We start from the raw sequence: 19871 nt of genomic DNA, 5'->3' as shown, positions 1-19871 counted from the left end.
CTAACTGGTCTGTTACATAGCTTCCACCTGGTCGGAGATAGATCTGCAAAACTTTGAGGTAAACTTTCTAATCAGTTTAGATTGGAATAATATAAAATCCTTGACATTTATTTATATGGAACATGTTGGTAGAATAGAAACTGTTCTCCAGATTACATTTTTTCCACATAGAATAGTTAAAATAAAACTTGATGGTGCAAAGAACATTGGGAAAAATAGTAAAGAGTTTTTCTTGCTAAACAAATGATTTTAGCTAGAAGATGGCCAATTTTAACATTAATCTTATGCAATTTTAATGTGATCAATATCCTTCTATAAGATGATTGTTGTTTTGATCACTGGCCTTGAGTGAATGTGTTGCACCATATAAAAAACATTTTCTTGAAGTTGCATATAAACTTCACCAATAAGTAAATGTGTTCAGCATTTTTCAAGACCTTAGCACTTGAGCTGCAATATCCAGTCTAAGTGTTTCAAGTGCTTGTACCATAATTTTTTATCCATTCAATTACATGTCATGTGTTTCTACAGGGATCCAAACTAGTTTAAGCCTTCATCAGGAGAACATGTTCATTTCAAAGGATCAAATGCCTACAATGTTCACATTTTAGGTATCAGTTATGATTTCTTTCTACTCTCTTTTACATTGATTAATGATATAAATAATTTTTAGGATTGATATGGTTTAGATTTTTGTTTTCTAATTGATATGGTTTACATTTTTGTTTTAGGAAGACTTTTGTATCAACATTTTAGATGATATTTCATAATCTATCTTCTACATTAACTAAGATCACATGTCAATTGAGCCTCTACAGTTTCTTTTCATCTAGAGACAATTCTAACACTTTTTGAAGATTATGTTATTGTAGAAGAAAATGGCAAGGAAACTCTTGGCATCATCTGCAAGGAGCCATGGGCACAATTCAAAGCAATATGCTTCTCCAAGTAAAAATAAAGAAGCCAGTAAAAGAGATGAAGCTTCCTTCCAAGGGGCCAAAACACCTTCCACTCCACATGAATCACACAACTTCTCAACATAAGGTCTTCCACATACCAGTCAAATGAAACTGATCTCTCTGACCTTGTTGATATGGACTATGGTAAAGTGTATGATATGTAAGTGTATTATGGAATAGAGAAAATCTAGAGCACCACTATAACTTATAATATAGTGGGATGGTGATAGTAGTTAGTTGGAGATGAGTTCTGACATTCCGTCCATCCCTTTTTGGGTACATGATGATAATTTTATTTGGTGGTTATTGTTGAGCAACATAATAGTTCTATTCACATTATATATCAAGTAAATAAATGGCTTGACATTACTTAAACTTTTCATGCTATCCATTTCTTTATATAATCAAAAGGCTTAAAATTGTGGCAAAATTTTCACCATTAAATGGGGATAATACCTGTAGAAATTAATTGAACTTAGTTGAATTGTGCAATAATAAGTCATGTTATGTGCACCCCATATGTTCAAAACATGAAAATAAGTCTTTTTATCATATGTTTTATCTTTTGGTGGGCCTTGTCAGCCATGGACTACCTTCATACAATGTACATGATTTGTCTCAATCATATAACTAATTATATATTCTTCATATTAGTTATTGTCAGTGTTTTTCAGGCATTCTATAAAATAGTTCACATGCCTTGCATATGATATGACATTTTGCATGCATCTTGCACTCTCTCTCATTCGGCTGATGATGGATTACACAGAGTGATCTGAAACCATGATGCTAAAAAACACACAATCAAATCCAAAATGAACTTGTACTACAAATAGATTATGGAAATTTGATATTGGTAATTTTGCATGCATGTCTACCAGGACAATCACAATTTAAACATATATTTGTCCTAGTAGACATGCATGCAAAATCAACAATATCATATTTCCACAATCCATTTGTAGTGCAAGTTCATTTTGGATTTGATTGTGTTTGTTTTTAAGAATCATGGTTTCAGATCACTCTATGTAATCCATCATCAGCCAGATGAGAGAGTGCAGGATGCATGCAAAATGTCATATCATATGCAAGGCATGTGAACTATTTTATAGAATGCTTGAAAAAAATTACACCTAGCTGTTGGTCGAAATTTCCACCTTCATTGGTCAAAATTTCCACCAACGTTTAATTTTTTTCCACCTTTTTTGGTCAAAATTTCCACCAATGTTTGAATTTTTTCCTACCTTTATTGGTCAAAATTTCCACCTTCATTGGTTGAAATTTCCACCAATGGTTGAAATTATTTTCTACCTTTGTTGGTCAAAATTTCTACCTTTATTGGTCGAAACTTACCACCTACATTGGTCAAAATTTCCACCAATGCCTAAATTTTTTTCCACCATTGCTGGTCAAAATTTCCACCTTCATTGGTTGAAATTTCAACCAATTCTTGATTGCACTTGTCTAATGCCTCTGGAAGGTTTTCGGCCAATGGGTTTGTTAAATTTGGTCAAATTTTGGTCAAATTTTGGGTCAAAAATTCAACCAATAAAGGTTGAAAAATGAACCCAAATGTACTAGTGTTTCATCCCCACCAGGGTTTTCCCTTGGCTAGGGTTTCCCTGGTTAACAAAATATGGTGTTATGAGCTCTCTCTATATATGGTTGTTTCTACTGTTCAAAATTGTTGGTTTATTTTCTTATGCATATAGAAAAGTAATTAATAATATTCATTTGTGGGTAAAAAGATTGAAAATACTGATTCAACCCCCCCCCCCCCCCCTAGTATTATCTATTTCTAACAACTGGTATTAGAGCCTACTTATTTAGAAGAGTCTTAATAACTTGAATAAGATCCCTATGGATATGGAACAGTTGAAGAAGAATCTTGAAGAAGCTCTTGAACAAATTAATCTCCTTACCGATGAAAGAGATGTCCTAAAAGACAAATACAAAGATACAAAAGCTTACAATGGTGAACTAAAGGACAAGATAGATGACCTGAAGCAAAGAGGACCTAGTGAGCAAACTAGTGATGATATTGAAGATCTAAAGAAATAAAATGAGATCTTGAAACATGAGTTAAAAATAGTTGTCTTAAGAAAAATGAAGGAAAGAATGGTTCTAAAATAAAAGTTGAAAATGTAGATCTAAGATCCCAGTTAAGAAAGGTAACATATGAATTTGAATCTATCAAGTCAGAGCATGAAAAATTAGAGAAATAAAACATTATTGTGAAAGGTGAGTTGGTGCAAACCAAACAACAACTTGAGAAATTATATACCAGTAGTGAAAATATTGAAGAATCAATATCTGTACATAGACCTAGTTATGACAAAACTAGACTTGGATTCTTCCTTGAACAATCCACCAAGAAATCTATTGAGAGAAAAGAACATGATATCCCTGAAGTCAAAAAGGATCTAAGCATAAGCAAAATAGATGATACACCTAAGGACAAGGATAATGTTGTTCATCATAAGAAATCTAAAGAATTTGATCAAGATGAGGATAACAAAAGAAAGGAAAATCTCATGCCTGGTGTAATGAACTTGAACATACTAGAGATGATTACAAAGGTAAGTATTTTAAACCTATTTCAAATTTTTATTTTCATAATTTTCATGGATATGGATATTGTGCAGTAGATTGTAAGAAACCTAAATTTGATAGTGATAATGCAAATAGTAGAATGTATAGTAACACTAACCATGCAGGCAATAGAAGAAGATCTCACAGCAATGAAAGTGGAGAAAGAAGACAAATTGTTTCTTACATATGCAACAATCTTGGACATAGCAAGGAATTGCAGAGCACTTAACAACCAGAATAATGAACAAATAAGGAATGTACTTGTATGCCAATCATGTAATAACTTTGGACACATAGCAAATTTTTGTAGAATGGATAGAAGAAACCTTAACAAGAATTAGAATCACAGAAGGAACACCAAAATAAATTATGATAGTTTAAAGGAAGAAATGAAGGAGCTAACACAAGAATTTAAGGAAATATTTGTAAAAGAAAGAGAAGTTGGAAGCTCTCACATAGTTCAAGAAGAAGCTCATCTTAATGTACCTAACAAGATAGTAAAGTCACTTATTGTCTATGACCCATCTTACCTGTGTTAAGCACTCTCAGTAAAATAGTGTATCAGTTAATCATAACTAATGTTAGAAAGCATACAAAAAGTTTCACAGTTAAGAGTATATACTAGACATTAAGAGGAGTCTACAATTAAGTGTGCATTACTTAATATGAAGTATAGATTGCAAAAGATTTAAAGGATGCAAATTGATTTACAAACATCATTTTCTTGTAGGAAATCTTAAGTGCAAGATTGAAGAGAGATGTAAGATCATTGAAAACACTAAAATGCAAAATTAAGGTATTTTTCGAGTTTTTTGAGTATATTTTCAAAAATGGAAAGACAAGAAGTGTTTAATGTAATCAATAGACCTAGATATAATTCAAAGAAATGTCCATTTGTTTCTCTACTTGATGACCCCATTGGAGAATTCTTGCAAGTACCAAAAAATGTGCTTCATGTCAAAGATATAAGAGGTTATATTCACTGTAAAATTGAAAGCATAGGAGACATAGAGATCCATAAGAAATTGGAGAAAATGTGCAACAATGATTTGTCACTAAAACCAAAACATGCATACCTAGAACAACTTAACCTAGTTAAGCACATGTTCTATATGGACTTTGATAATCATGAATGGACAAGAATAATTTTGAGCAGATTTCATGATGACCTTCTATGGTTGGGAGATTCTATCATATGCATTGATAATGACCTAATTCACAAGGTCACAAGTTTAAACAATGAAGGATGCAATCTAGTGAACATAAAGAATGTGTGCAAGTTAGTTGAAACAAATCTGAACACATGTTTTAATCGCAGAAACATGAAGCTCATCACCATTCAAGATGATGGAATGAGACTCATTATTAAAATTTTGGGATATAAGTTCAACCATGGATCTAGAATAGATTCAATTCCTGCCGAATTTCTTCATGCAGCTTATATGGCAATAAAGAGTGAAGAGGTTAATCTATGTGACATTATCCGAACACAGTTGTTGGATAGCATATCAAGAATCAAGAAGTCTAGGAGTGCAGTCTTTAGGTTTGAATCCCTACTGACACATATATTCTTCTACACAACAAAGAAGTTTCTTGGTATCACAAATTGGGGTGGAAGTGAGTGCACAATGCAAACTATCACTCATGCATACAGAACCAAACCAAAAATAGTCAAAGACAATGATATAGACAGAATAATGAAATATTTCCAAGCTGAAATGAAGCAAAGGTATAGGATACATTCCTGTGCTAATGGAAAAATATAAGGATGAACTATGCTTCATCGTAGAAATAGATTTCACATGTATGGAGGCAATAGTTCCTTGAGTTAAGTTCATTGAACCTACGGGTTACAAAATGAGTGAGGAACTGATCAAAGGATATGTGTAGATAATCCTACACTAAAAAGTTGATTTTGAATGTCCTAGATGGGGGACATATACTAAGAAGATGAGAGAAGTTAAAACAAGTTAGATAATCAAGGACTCTAAGAAGAAGGTAGAAAAAAGTGATTGATTCTATCTTGAAGAAATCAAGAATGACAAGAAAGGAATTTGAAGAGGTGAAAGGGATGGCCATGGAAATGAAGGCCAATGGTCAATCTAATCTATTGAATCCTACACCTATTGCAATGGTCAAACCTACTGAAGAGGTCACAATTTCCCAAACAAGTGTACAAGCACCTACAGTGCAATATGCAGTAGTTGCACAGCAGCAACCTCTAAGGAACCCAAAGAAAACAGAGGAAGTGTCAACACCTAGGAAATCCACAAGGCTTGAGAAAACCTCTCCTAAGAAGAGAGTCAAGAAAACTACAAGTGGACCATGTAAGAAGAGAAGAACCTTGAAAATTAGTTCTTCTAAATCTGAAGAAGAAACTGGTGATAGACCAGTAGAGCCAGCAGATCAGGAAGCAAAGACTTCAGCAGAAAAAAAGCATGGAAACCCAAGGTAGAAAATCTTAACATGCAAATTATTAATGAAAATAATTTTGTACAATTGAATAAGTACTATGACTTTCATAATAATATGGATAGAAGACAAGTAGAGAATGTTCTAGTTAGAAATATGATCCTAAAAGATAAAACGTTTGATAGCATAAGAGGTCAAATACTTAAAGACTCATACAATAGACTTTTAAAATAAAAGAGTAGAGTTATTGAGGAAGATAAGAAAATAAGGATAAATATGGTGAAAAAGCTATGTATTGTAAATAATGAGGAAGAAATAACTAAAATTTTGAAAGGAATAGCACCATTACTAAGAAATAAGAAGAGATCCATTCTCCTCATGGGAGGAAATTATGAAGAAGTAAATGTGGAAACTCAAAAGGCAATAGTCACATACATGTCTACTATGCCAAAGGAGAGTGTGCAGTTAGAGAAGGAAATCCCTATGCCTAAGGAGTCTAAGAAGAGTGCGTAAACAAAGGAAACAAGTCCTACTATAGTTAGTCCACCTCACAGTTTTGAGCACCAACTAAAACACCGATTCCAAGTGATTCACCACATATCACCATTGGTAGTGAATCTATGCAAGTGGATGAAACCAATGTGACAGTGGTTAAAATTAAGGACCCATTTAAATATTTTGGTTCCAACATTGTTGGCAATATTGTTGATTACAGCAACTCATCTAATGAAGAAAAAGATCAAGAGCCTAAGGAAGAAGATGCACCTTCTACATAGAAAATTGAATCAATCATTGAAGCAACTACCTTTAGCAACAATAGTAGTAACAGCTATTACACCACCTACACAAGAAGCAGTGGTCACAACAGTAGCAGTACAGTCAAATGAAGAAGATGAGGCACAAAATCTTATATCTTCTTTAAGTAAACTTCTTGAAAAGAAGAAATCTATCAAGTCTATTGAGAAGACTCTAATTTTAGTTTTGGACAGATTGGAGAAGATAGTAAGTCCTATTGATACACCTATAGATATCCAATAGAGAGCAAAAAAATTGTGCAAAACCTTTGATAATGAGTTCATAACTCTTACCAATGTGGCTACATTTCAAGCACAAATTGAGCATGATGGTAAACTTCTTAATACCATGTGTACAAATATAAGGAATGATATAGAAACTTTAAATACATGCTTTAAGGTATTGAGGCAGAGTATGAAAGAAGGGAAATAGATATATGCTAAGTGCAACATGGCATACCTTTATCTTCATAGTTTTGATGAGAAAATGAAAGAAAAGGTAACTAAGCTTCAAATTCTCACTGATAACTTTCTAAAACAAAATCAAAAGTTAGAAACCATTGAGCATACAATGCAAGCACTTCATGATAGCATCAGGGATACTCAAGTAGAAAAGGAGAAAGTTCTAAAAAAAATCACTCTTTTAAGGGACCGTTTATCCCCACATATTACATTGTTACAAAATCAATTGGAGGAATGCTAAGCAGCCAAGTCCTTATATGAAAATTTTGTAGCTATAGATTTAAATGCAGTAGAGTTAGTCACATATGATCTATGTGTGCTAATCAGTGTGTCTGATGCACTAAAAGATAGTTGGAAGAAACACCTTGCATAGTTGAAGACTAACTTCAATGATTTTTTTTCCAAGATTTGATGTAGCTTTTAGATTTTGACAGGATTTTTTCCTTTTATTGGCACCTTTGTCATTGATGTCAAAGGGAGAGAAATAAGGAAAATTGTAATTATAAGTTATATAGTTATATTTTGAAGTATAGCAGTAAGTTTTTCTTTAAGAAAACTTTGTTATCAGATTTATAAGGGATGTAATCCTTTGAAAACATGAATACAATGTTTTTACTATGTTATGGTTATTTACTTTGATTGGTATGACAACATGTTTGGGACTTATCCAATTTTCCCAAAATGTTGCCATCAATGGCAAAGGGGGAGATTGTTGGCAATATGACCAATTAATCAAATAAGGTGATATATGTGGTTGTCATTTATGGCAACATTTGTTTTGCAGTTTAGTCATGATTATTTGTGAAGGAAAATTGTCTAAGTATTAGACAGTGTTACAACAGCATGACAAGATTTGTTGATAGCAAAATATTCCCTTGGAATATTCTCTTGTGCAGTTGACCATAGATGCATGACATCATCTTGGTGATGCATACTAGTGTGCATGTTCGCATGATCAACTAAGTTCAAGTTATGGAAGAAATACTGATGTAGATACCTCACAGTGTAGAACAGAGCATGTCAGCAAATTGACTTGTATGACTTGCAGAATTGTTTTGATTACTAAATCTTGTTGAGCTAACTCTAAGAATGATATGTGATCCGACTAAGGAAGAAATTAATAATATGTTTGATATGAGTAAAGAACTTCAAATGCAAAGTTAAGAAAAAAAAAAAGTAAATATGAATGCAATATTATGATATGTGATGCAAAGCAATGTTATGTGAGATATGATATATGTGCAGTCGCTCTTTGTATGAAGAACTAATAATTAGAAGATTTGTAAAGTACAAGAAGTGATCTAGTATTGTATGTATACCTATTCCCTTGAAGAACTTATTGTATAGTTGCATGTTAGGGTAGTGGGCTCTTCTTGCACACATTTGTATATGATTTACCAACTCCTAACAAGGTTGAGGCTTCTAACAAGTCCTAGTCTCCTAACAGGGACTCGAGACACTATACATTCTTCATAGACTCCTAACAAGGTCAATATCCTTAACTAGATTCTTTTATATAGTGAATCATCTAGTGGGTTTCATCCCCACTAGGATTTTCCCTTGGCTAAGGTTTCCCTAGTGAAAAAAATATGGTGTTATGAGCTCTCTCTATGTATGGTTGTTTCTATTGTTCAGCATTATTGGTTTATTTTCTTATGCATATGGTAAAGTAATTAATAATATTCAATTGCAGGTAAAAAGATTGAAAATACTGATTGAAAATATTTCTTTATGAAATACATTTTGAATAATTAAATTTAGAAAATATGCATATATTTTGATAAAGATAAAATAAATAGCTATATTTTATGATTATTTATTTATTTATTTTAGATGTATTTATTTATTTATATGACAAAATAGTCATTATTCTTTTATCATAAAAGAAACTTGTTAATATCTAATTCAATAAATTTTTATACACTCTTATTTATTTAACTACGTGTGTATATCCCAAATTAATAGAATTTTGATAATAATTAGATAATATAATGTTACTAAATAAATAATGATAATAAAGTTAAATTAAAACTAATACTAAAATATAAAAATAAGAAATAATTATTTAATCTATATTATCAATGAAATAATATTTAGTATTGTAAATAAAATAATAAAAATATTACAATGAATGAATAAACAAATAAAATTAAATACAAGAGATAATGTTGTAGAAAGTGTGTTAACTTTATAAATAGAATTTAATAATAAACACGAATAAGTAAGTAAATAAATAATATAACATGGAATAATATAAATTAACTAAATCTAATGAAAATTCAAGAGATAATTAACAAATAGACATGACTTCTTAAAATTAAAATATAAAAGGGAGGAGATTTTATTTTAGAGGGGAAAAAAGAAGATGAGAAGATAGGAGTTCAAAAAGGAAAATTGGAAGAGGAAAGTAATATGACAAAAATAGGGAAGTGACTTTCTGAAAAGGTATCAATGATATTGAAAGGATGAGAACCTTCGAAAGAATCATAATTATGAATAGTTATGGCTCTTCAAAAATTGAAATTATAAAGTATTGGGACTTTTCCAAATGATTTTAGTTATGAAGTGTTGTGACAATTCGAAAGGATTATAACTATGAAGTGTTGTGACTTTTCAAAGGACTTGTATTATGAAAAGTTGTGACTCTTGTAAAAGAAGAAACAAAAAAGTACATTGTATCATTTCCTTATAATTAGAAAAGGAAGAATTTTAGAAAATGAATATAGAGTTGAGATAATCTAGAAGGAAGAATTCATTGAAAGGTCGACTAAGGATAGAGCCACATGGACCAAGCAAAGAGGAAGGTAATAAATGTATGTTTGTGGATTATATTTGTTTAATTATGTTTATGAATTCATTTATATCAATGAATCATACTTGTGAAATATATATATATATATATATATATATATATATATATATATATATATATATATGTATGTATGTATGTATGTATGTATGTATGTATGTATGTATGTATGTATGTATGTATGTATGTATGTATGTATGTATGTATGTATGTATGTATGTATGTATGTATGTATGTATGTATGTATGTATGTATGTATGTATGTATGTGTAAAGGTGGAATTCAAAATGAATAACACACATGATTTAATGGTCAATGGTTTAAGATCAAGCTAGTCCCTTTTTAGATCAATAAATAATCTTAAAGTTCATTAAATGTTACTTGATAAATGAAATCTCTTATGTGGAGAATATTTGATCATAATTTCTATAGCGGCGATATCAGAGATGGGTGTAACCTCCCATTTGGCTAATATGATTAAGTAAATCATAAAGTCTTAGTGTTAGTATCAAAGATGGGTATAACTAACCATTTGGCTGACACAATAGAGATGGACATATACTATTGGTATCAAAGATGGGTGAAATGCCCATTTGGCCAAACACTACCTAAAAGGATATGGCCTCTATAATGTTTGTATTCGAGAAATTATATCTCCATCTGCCCAACATGCCTGAGGAAATATAATGGTGAGAATATTCTGACGGTGTTAACATATGCATATGTGAGCCTTAAGAGGTGCACTCTAGAAAAGATGGTTGAATACCTAAGGGTTAGGAAATCTGATCTAGAGACCTTTTCAAGGTTTGGGTTTAGACTAGAGAGTAGGAAATTATACTAAGATTTGTTATTATTGAGATCCTAACTTTCATTTTTGCAAGTTTTGCCAATTCTAGTAGTAGGGACACTACAAGAAGCCACTTAACAAAACTTTAACTTTCACCAACCATGGGTAAATAGGTTTTGTATTTACCAACCCAAAACATTACCTATATTAGATTTGGAAAATATTAATATTGACATTAATTCACAAATCGTGTCTCTGAGTATGGTCCATGGCTTTCGATGCAATATTGAAATGTGAATGGATTGGTAGGTGCAAATAATAATAGGGCATGTCAAAATATAAAGGCTTTGCAATGTACTCTTTCTATTACTTTATTTTCCCATGTTTGAATGATAAGTTACGAGTCTTTGATTGCATGCGTCATAAGTTGTGTTGCCTTTTTTTCTTGTGGGTTGCTAACTTATTGTAAGTTGTATGTCAAAGATCTCATTAATAAATCTATGGCTAATTGGATATAATATTTACTAGTTCAATTTCTTGTACAAATTGGTCGTTGATGTGTTAACAACTTGATTCTCATCCAACAATATTAACCTAATTGCTTTCAAGCATTGTGAAGGCTAGGAATTTACTTCTAGGGTTATAGATATATAAATCATAAATAAAATTTTCATAAATATTCACTAATGATGTATCATCAATGATTTTCTTGGTCGTTATAGCTAATTGTAATTGTGTTGGTATATAAACTAGCGCTTGCACCTTTGAGGGGTTAAAGGGTTAAGTCAACAATATTGTATACTTTTGATGATGTTCTTGAATAGTTATTCATTCCCTACTTCCATCATTGTATATTTTGTACTCACACACATAGACTCTCCTTTCTCCCTCCCTATCTCTATCTATCTTACTCCTCTTTACCTTTTACTCCTTTGTATCTATTATTAGAAAAAAATTCAGCACTCCCTTTAGGATTTGTGACAAGGGCTTAACCGCCTCCTATGTACTCTAAGTTGAATGGTTGTATCAAGCATTAATAGATCGGTCTTTTTCTGCAATGGTTGTTGATCTAATTTTGACATATGAGTAATAATATACTTAAGTCATTACATAACAGTATTTAGTGCATCTCGAGTAAGTAGTGTTTGTTGAGCATAAGTTGTCAGATAATGCATGTTGAGCAAGATATATAGTATGTGTTGAGCACGAGTGTGTGCCAAGTAGACAGTTAGTGTCAAGTCACTCTAGTGACAAGCAAGTTAATACATATTGAGTGTTAGTTTGTGGTGACTAATCAGGGAAGTACTGTACATACTTCATAAATTCTTTGGGGCCAACATATGGCTGACAAATGGCAGACATGTTGTAACCCTAAAGTAGCATAAAAATACTTGTATAAAAGGGCTTAGGGTTAGGGATTGTTTCATTGTGATGATGTGAAATTGGTTCTTGTAGCGATATTGAGCTGTAAGGGATTACAGATTGTAATTAGGTTGTAATCACTATATTGTAATAATATCAAACTTTTTGTTTGGTGGACATAGCCCAAGGATTGGGTGAACCATGTTAAATCTTTGTGTTTTGTGTTATTTTTTGTCTAATTTATGTCAAATGATGAATGGGATCTTCTAGACCAAATGGCACTTGGAAGAATTTGAGTATGCCTAGCACCATCAGTGGCATTTAGTATTACAAAAGAAAAGACAATAGAAGACTTGATGAAAACCCTAGCGACATTGTATGAAAATCCCTTCACTTCAAACAAGGTATTTCTCATGAAACATTTATTTAATATGAAAATGGCAAAAGGTGGATCTATTGTAGATTATTTAAATGAGTTTAATACTATTACTAGTTATTTATCTTCTATGGGTATCAATTTTGATGAAGAAATTAGGGCTCTCTTGATTTTTTGTTCTTTGTTTGAAAGTTGGATTGGCTTGGTAATGGTTGTGAGTAATTATGTTCCTTGATCTAGTAACCTAAAATATGATGATGTGATTGATGTTATTTTGAGTGAGGAAACTCGTAGAAAATCCTCAAGTGGATCTACATCAAGAAGTGCTTTGAACGTGCAAATTCAAGGAAGAACAACTGAGAGAGGAAATAATTTCAGAAATTGTGAGAAATCAAGAGGAAATTCAAAGGGGAGGAGGTCTCAATTGAGAGGACTAAACGACTATTGGTACTGTGGGAAACCAAGGCATAAAAAGAAAGATTGTTGGAATCAAAAGAAAAATGAAGGAGATAAATCAGATGGAGACAAGGAGGCAAATGTGGTAAGTAACAAATCCAAAGAGGATGCTTTACTTCTATCTTTAGAAAGTGTTGTTGATTCCTGGGTTTTAGATTTTGGTGCTTCACTTCATGTTACACCTTATAGAGGTTATTTATTGATTATGTGCAAGGGGATTTTGGGCTTGCTTATTTGGGGGATAATGAACCCTGTCAGATTGTTAGAAAGGGAAAAGTTAAGATTAATTTGCAGAATGGGAATCTTTGGCTACTACATGAGGTAAGACATGTTCCAAGGCTGGGTAGGAATTTAATTTCAGCAAGGCAACTCAGTCATGAGGGTTGTGTAGTTACTTTTAATGATAAAATTGGAAGGTTTCAAAAGCTTCCCTTGTAGTAGCAAAAGGTGTGTGAAATTAGGCACCTTATATGTTTGTATAGGTCATATTGTTCCTTCTACTTTAATTGTTTCAGAGAAAAATTAGTGTTCAAGAATAGTTGTTGCAGTTGAGCAGGGAGAACAAATAGCTACTATAAATTCTAATAGAGTATTGTGGCATAACAAACTTGGACACATGAGTGTGAAAGGTGTGAAAGTACTTCATTCAAAGAATGTTTTACCAAGTCTAAAATATGTTAATATGAATTTATGTAAAAGTTGTGTATATGGAAAACAAAAGAGAGTGAGTTTTGTAAAGACTGGGAAGGAAAACAAAAAGGAAAAATTAGAGCTTGTGCATATTGATGTATGGGGACTGGCTTAGGTATCTTCCCTTGGAGGATCTCATTATTATGTTACATTTATTGATGATGCAACTAGAAAGGTATGGATTTATTTCCTTAGACAGAAATCTGATGTTTCTCAAACTTTTAAGAAATGCTTGGTTGAAAATGAGATTGGTAAGAAATTAAAATATCTTAGATTTGATAATGGAGGTGAATATTGCAATCATGGATTTGAAGATTATTACTCCACTAATGGTATTCGTAGATAGAAAACTATTCCAAGGACTCTATAGGAAAATGGGGTGGCTAAATGCATGAACAAGACTATAATGGAGCGTGCAAGGAGCATGAGGTTGCATGTTGGGTTGCCCATACAGATGTGGGTGGAGGCTATCAATATTGTTGTATATTTGATTAATAGAGGTCCCTCTACTCCTTTGGGTTGTGGTATTCTAGAGGAAGCATAGACTAGTAAGAAAGTGAGTTATTCTTTTCTCAAAACCTTTGGTTGTGAAGCATTTTCTCACATAGATTCTGAAAATAGAACCAAGCTAGAAGCTAAGTAAAAGAAATGTGTACTTTTTGGATATGGCATTAATGAATTTGGTTATAGGCTTTGAGATTTTGAAAATCATAAAATTGTAAGAAGTGGTGTTTTCATATTCAATGAGAAAGTGTTGTACAAAGATCTATTGCAACAACATGAAAAGAAAGATGATTATGTAGTGCTAGATGATACTCCAAGAGATGATGTTCCAGCCATTCCTCATGATGTGCAACAATGGAAACAAAAAATACCACACACACCAATAAATGTTAGATGGCCAATGAGGCAAATTAGACCTCCAAAAATATTTTCTCTCTCTTTGTATTCAATTTTACTTACTAATGTTGTGAACCTGAATGTTATGATGAAGTTGTGTAGGTGGATACTAAGATTCAGTGGGAGTCTACAAGTAAAGACAAAATGGACTCTTTGCTGAAAAATAAAACTTGAGATTTATGCAAGTTGCCTGTAGGTAAAAAGGCTTTACAGAATAAGTGGGTTTATAGGTTGAAAGAAGAGAAAGGAGGTAAGAAAAGATTTAAAGCTAGGTTAGTTTTAAAACAGTTTGCACAGAAAAAGGGAATCTATTTTGATAAGATATTTTCTCCTATTGTTAAAATGACTTCTATCCATACTATTTTAAGTATTGTGGCTACGAAAGATTTTCATTTAGAGCAGCTTGATGTTAAAGTAGCCTTTCTTCATGGTGATTTGGATGAAGAGATATATATGGACTAGCCACAAGGATTTTCAGTCGAGGGTAAGGAGAAATTAGTGTGCAAATTGAAGAAAAGTGTATATGGCTTGAAGCAAACACCTCGGCAATGGTATCTAAAATTTGACAGTTTTATGCATGATCATGGATACAATAGGTGTCATTCAAATCATTATGTTTATTTTAGGAGGTTGGATGATGACAGCTACATTATTTTATGTTTATATGTTGATGATATGCTTGTAGTTGGGCTAACATGGATCAGATTAAGGGGTTGAAATGCCAATTAGCACATGCATTTGCTATGAACGATTTGGGGGCAATGAAGGAGATGATATGGCTTTAGTGCTTCTTGGAAGAATTGGGACACCCTCAAAGGGATAATTATTCATTTAAAAATAGTCAGAGTGCCATTCATCTTGCAAAGAATTCCACTCTACATTCCAAGACAAAACACATACAATTGTTGTACCATTTCATTCGATCAATTTTGGAGGATGGACGGTTAAAGTTGGACTAGATACATACAGATAATGATCTAGCAGATATATTTAAAAAGGTTGTGATGAGGGAGAAGTTGAATTCCTCTTCAGCTCTGGTTGGTCTTCTAGACTGAACATGAATAAAAGAACAGCAGATTCCAAGGTGGTTTGATCCAGTGGGAGCCCTATGTGGTAGTAGTATTGCTACAGGATCAGTCTCCAAGTGGGAGATTGTTGTCTAGTGTGGAGTTTGATTAGTCCCCAAGTAAGAGATTATTAGTTTGTGGTGACTGATCAAGGAAGTATTGTTAGTTTTTGGCTGGCATATGGCTGATACGTTGTAAACCTAAAGTGGCATATAAATACTTGTATAAAAGGGCTTAGGATTAGGGATTGTTTCATTGTGGTGATGTGAAATTGGTTCTTGTGGTGGTATTGAGTTGTAAGGGATTATAGATTGTAATCAAGTTGTAATCACTAGATCGTAATAATATCAGACTTGTTGTTTGGTGAACGTAGCCCAGGGAGTGGGTGAACCACATTAAATCTTTGTGTCTTGTGTTATTTTTTGTGTAATCTATTATTTTTTTTTATTGGTTATATTTGCATGTAATAATTATTTATGTATATGGTTTAATCCTAACATCAAGTGATTCTAATGTTGAGTGAATAGTGGATGTCAAGTCATTCTAAGGTCATGTTACATCATTAAAGGTATAGTGGATGTCGAGCATCAAAGCTTTCAAGTGTTGAGTGAATAGTTTTGGACATAGTTGTTTATAATGACACAAACTCCTATGTAAACCATTTTTGGGCCAACTTAAGGATTGTTTTGTGATTCTAGATGATAAGAATGAATCTATATTGAGAATCTCTATACAGCACATGCAACCAATTAGATAAAGGGATGTTCTAAGTGGAAAAATGGGTGAATCACAATTGTTGATTCCTACCTAACCTTAGGTCACCTAGGTCTTCTTAAGGATGACAAAACCCTAAAGAATTTAGGAGAAAAGAGAGAATTTTTCATGCATAGATAGGGCATTCATGGTGAATAAGGAGTTGTGATTAAGATATTGAATTGCAAAATCAGTTAGAGAGAAAAGAGGAAAGTAGAGAGAGGATAGAAGTGATACATCTTATCAGAGAGTATCAAGTACACATCAGGAAAGAGGTGATCTAGTATCTAGCAGAGAGGTGCTAACCTAAGGATAAAGGTTGAGACATTCTAATAGTTGAATCAGTAAAATCTCTTAACAAAGTAGTCCTAACAGGCTTTTGTAAATCCTTTAATAAGGTCCTTACTTTATTGTAAGTTGAAGTCCTTTAATTAGGAACACTTCTAACAGGGTGTTGAAATACTTTAATGAGGTAAGCTCTAATAATCTTTTTAAGCCTTTAATAGGGTAGACCTTTAATAGGGTAGATCATAGTATATGATCAAACATTATAACCTTTATTGGATACACTTTACAACTACAATAGTGAAGATTTGTGGGTGTCATCCCCACCCCAATTTTACCTTCTCATTGGAGGGTTTCTGGGTAACCAAATATTTTGTGTCATATGTGTTGAATATTTATTTGTTTTCATGTGACTGATTAACACCCCCCCACTCTCAGAGTTTACTTTCCATATTGTATTTCCAACAATTAGTATCAAAGCCTTGTTCTCTAGAAAGGAAAGCTTTGCAGCTTTGAGGAAAGACCTTGAAGATGCAAGTCTACAACTTGGGAAAAGTCATTGAGAACCAAAAGATTGAAATATAGTTTTCCCTACATTAGTTGAATGAAGTAAGAAATGAGTTGAAGCACTCATTAAAGAGAAGCAAAGAGATAGCTATTGAGGATAATGACACACATTACCAAGAGGAAGACACTACTAAATTGTTTGTAGTTGAAAACTCAAGTGAGTTTGATGTAGTAGTTATGAATCTGATGGAAAAGAATGGTGCCCTAACTGAAGAGATCAAAAATTTTAAGATAGAACAAGAAGTTCAATCAGTATTGCTATGTGAAGTGACCGAGAAGAAAATGAAAGTCAAGGAAGAAAAAGTCATGATTGAAGATGACAATATGATACTAACCAACAGACTACAAGAGAAGATATCAAAGTTTGAAAGGATTTCTAACATTCAACTTGAAACAATGAATCAAGTGATGATTTTCAATCATGAATTGAATGGTAAGGACATTGAGATCACAACCTTGACATTATAGAATGAACAACTGAGAAATGATCTAAGAAGAGAAAAAGAATTTCTTGAAAGTGTCAACAAACCAAGAGAAGCCATCAAGTACTTTGAGAAATTTATGAGATATCCTAGATCTAACAATGTTACTACTAGATTAGGATACACCAGTACTAAGGAAGGAGAATCATCTAAAAGTGGTGAACAAAGAAACAACAAAGGTGAGAATTACAAACCCACTTGTCATAATTGTGAAAATTTAGATCATACAACAAATGTTTATAGGAGCAACAATGAAAATCAGAATCCTAAGAAGAAATTCATGGGTTACTATTATAAGTGAAACAAGCAAGGACATCATGCACATGAATACAGGACCAAGACTACAAGCACACAAAGATTTGAAAGATATTTCCACAATTGTCAGAATTATGCACATAAAGCATATGAATGCAGATCTAATGCCAAGTGGACATCAAACAAGTAGACAAAGGTACAACACAATGGAAAACCCTACAATTGGAATTATAATACAAGGTATAGTTGTCACTATTTTCAAGATTATGGACATGTTTCTAGTAATTGCATAAGAACACATTTCAGAAGTGATTATTGTAGATGGTTGAGTCAAACTACATGCTTTAGTTGTTTGAAGATTGGTCACATCAACAGGAATTGTCCAACAAGGTCAAAAGCACCTATCAATGAATTCAACAAAGGCAAAGAGAAGGTTGATGTTGAGAAAGTCAAGCTATAGATGAACAAGACATGGAAGAAAAATGAAGATTGTAGCACATCAAGTTCAGATGAGGTCACTTCATCCAATGGATTAGGTGATCACATCACCCCCAAGTAGGCAATCAAAAGATATGTGGGATTGATATTTCAATGCTATATTTTACATTAGTTCCAAGAATCTAAGTTCTGAAAAGATTGTATATGCATGAATTAAGATGCAATGTATTTGTTGGAACTTGGAAGAAATCTATAAGTTTTGTTAGTTTTCATGTTGTTGTTGAGCATGAAAATTTTTCATGTTGTTACCGAGTGAAAATAAAATTTTACTTGGTGTTGAGCTATTAGAGGTGATATATTGGTTGAGCTTACTGTGGTTGTCAAGCATAATAGAAATCATGTGTAAGCCGAGTGTGTTGAAATTGTGATGATATCCAAGCTTACAACTATGTAAGCACTGAGCATTTGTTACCAAGTTTTAAGAGTTATATGATCAATTTTTAACTCATTTGCATTCATTTGAGATCGAGGAGAGCACGAGAGCATAAGGCAAACTGAGGTGAAGGATTCAAGTGTTTGAACTAGATTCAACTACTACTCATCACCAATCATCATATTTATAAGGTATTTATCATGTGTCAAGTTACGTTGTCTAAATTATTGCAAACCTTAGTTATTTATAATGGCATCTAGTTCTTCTACTACTATTAGGAAGGAAGTAAAAAAGGTTTTGAATGTTAAATTAATAAGCAATGAGATTAACCAACCATTCTTCCGAGCTATTCATGAGATTGCATATAAGGGAGATCCAACTGGTGCATTATTGATGATACCACCATAGGTTTTGATGATACAAGATGTAAGATGTTGTTACACTTGTAAGGTTGGAAGTATTGGGGACATGAAAATCAGAGATTTGTATGGAAAACTATGTGTAGATGGAGTGTTGAAGGAGGAAAACAAGATTGTAGAGAGAAAAGGGTTAACCCATGCCCTAGATTCTCCAAATGTATTCAAAATGAAATAGATCAAGGTAGCACTAAGAAAAATACATGATCACTCTGTATGGTTGGAAAATGGCCCTACCAAGATCAAAAAAAGGATCATTCAGTGAGTAATAGGGTATCCTACCCTAGATAGACCCAAGACCATGCAAAGTGATGCTAAGGAGGTAATTGAGAAGAATACAGGGGTTGTATGGACCAAAAGAGGGATAATAATAGGTACAATTTCAAATCCCCTAATTGCATTTATAGTCAAAATAATTCCTCACAAGTTCTTTCAATCTAGCACATTGAACAGTGTGTCTTGTATGGCTATCGATTTAGGCTACAAGATAGTGAAGAAGGACCACTCGTATGACCTTGCCAAGTTACAACTCCAACAATTATTAGAAAACATGGGAGCCATAAGAAAGACAAAGAG

The sequence above is a fragment of the Cupressus sempervirens genome, chromosome 2, assembly GCF_028749045.1.
Source record: "Cupressus sempervirens isolate cs-2001-9-10 chromosome 2, ASM2874904v1, whole genome shotgun sequence".
Lineage (NCBI taxonomy): Eukaryota > Viridiplantae > Streptophyta > Pinopsida > Cupressales > Cupressaceae > Cupressus > Cupressus sempervirens.
The sequence above is the reverse complement of the archived record's forward strand: the minus strand, read 5'-3'. Positions refer to the sequence as shown.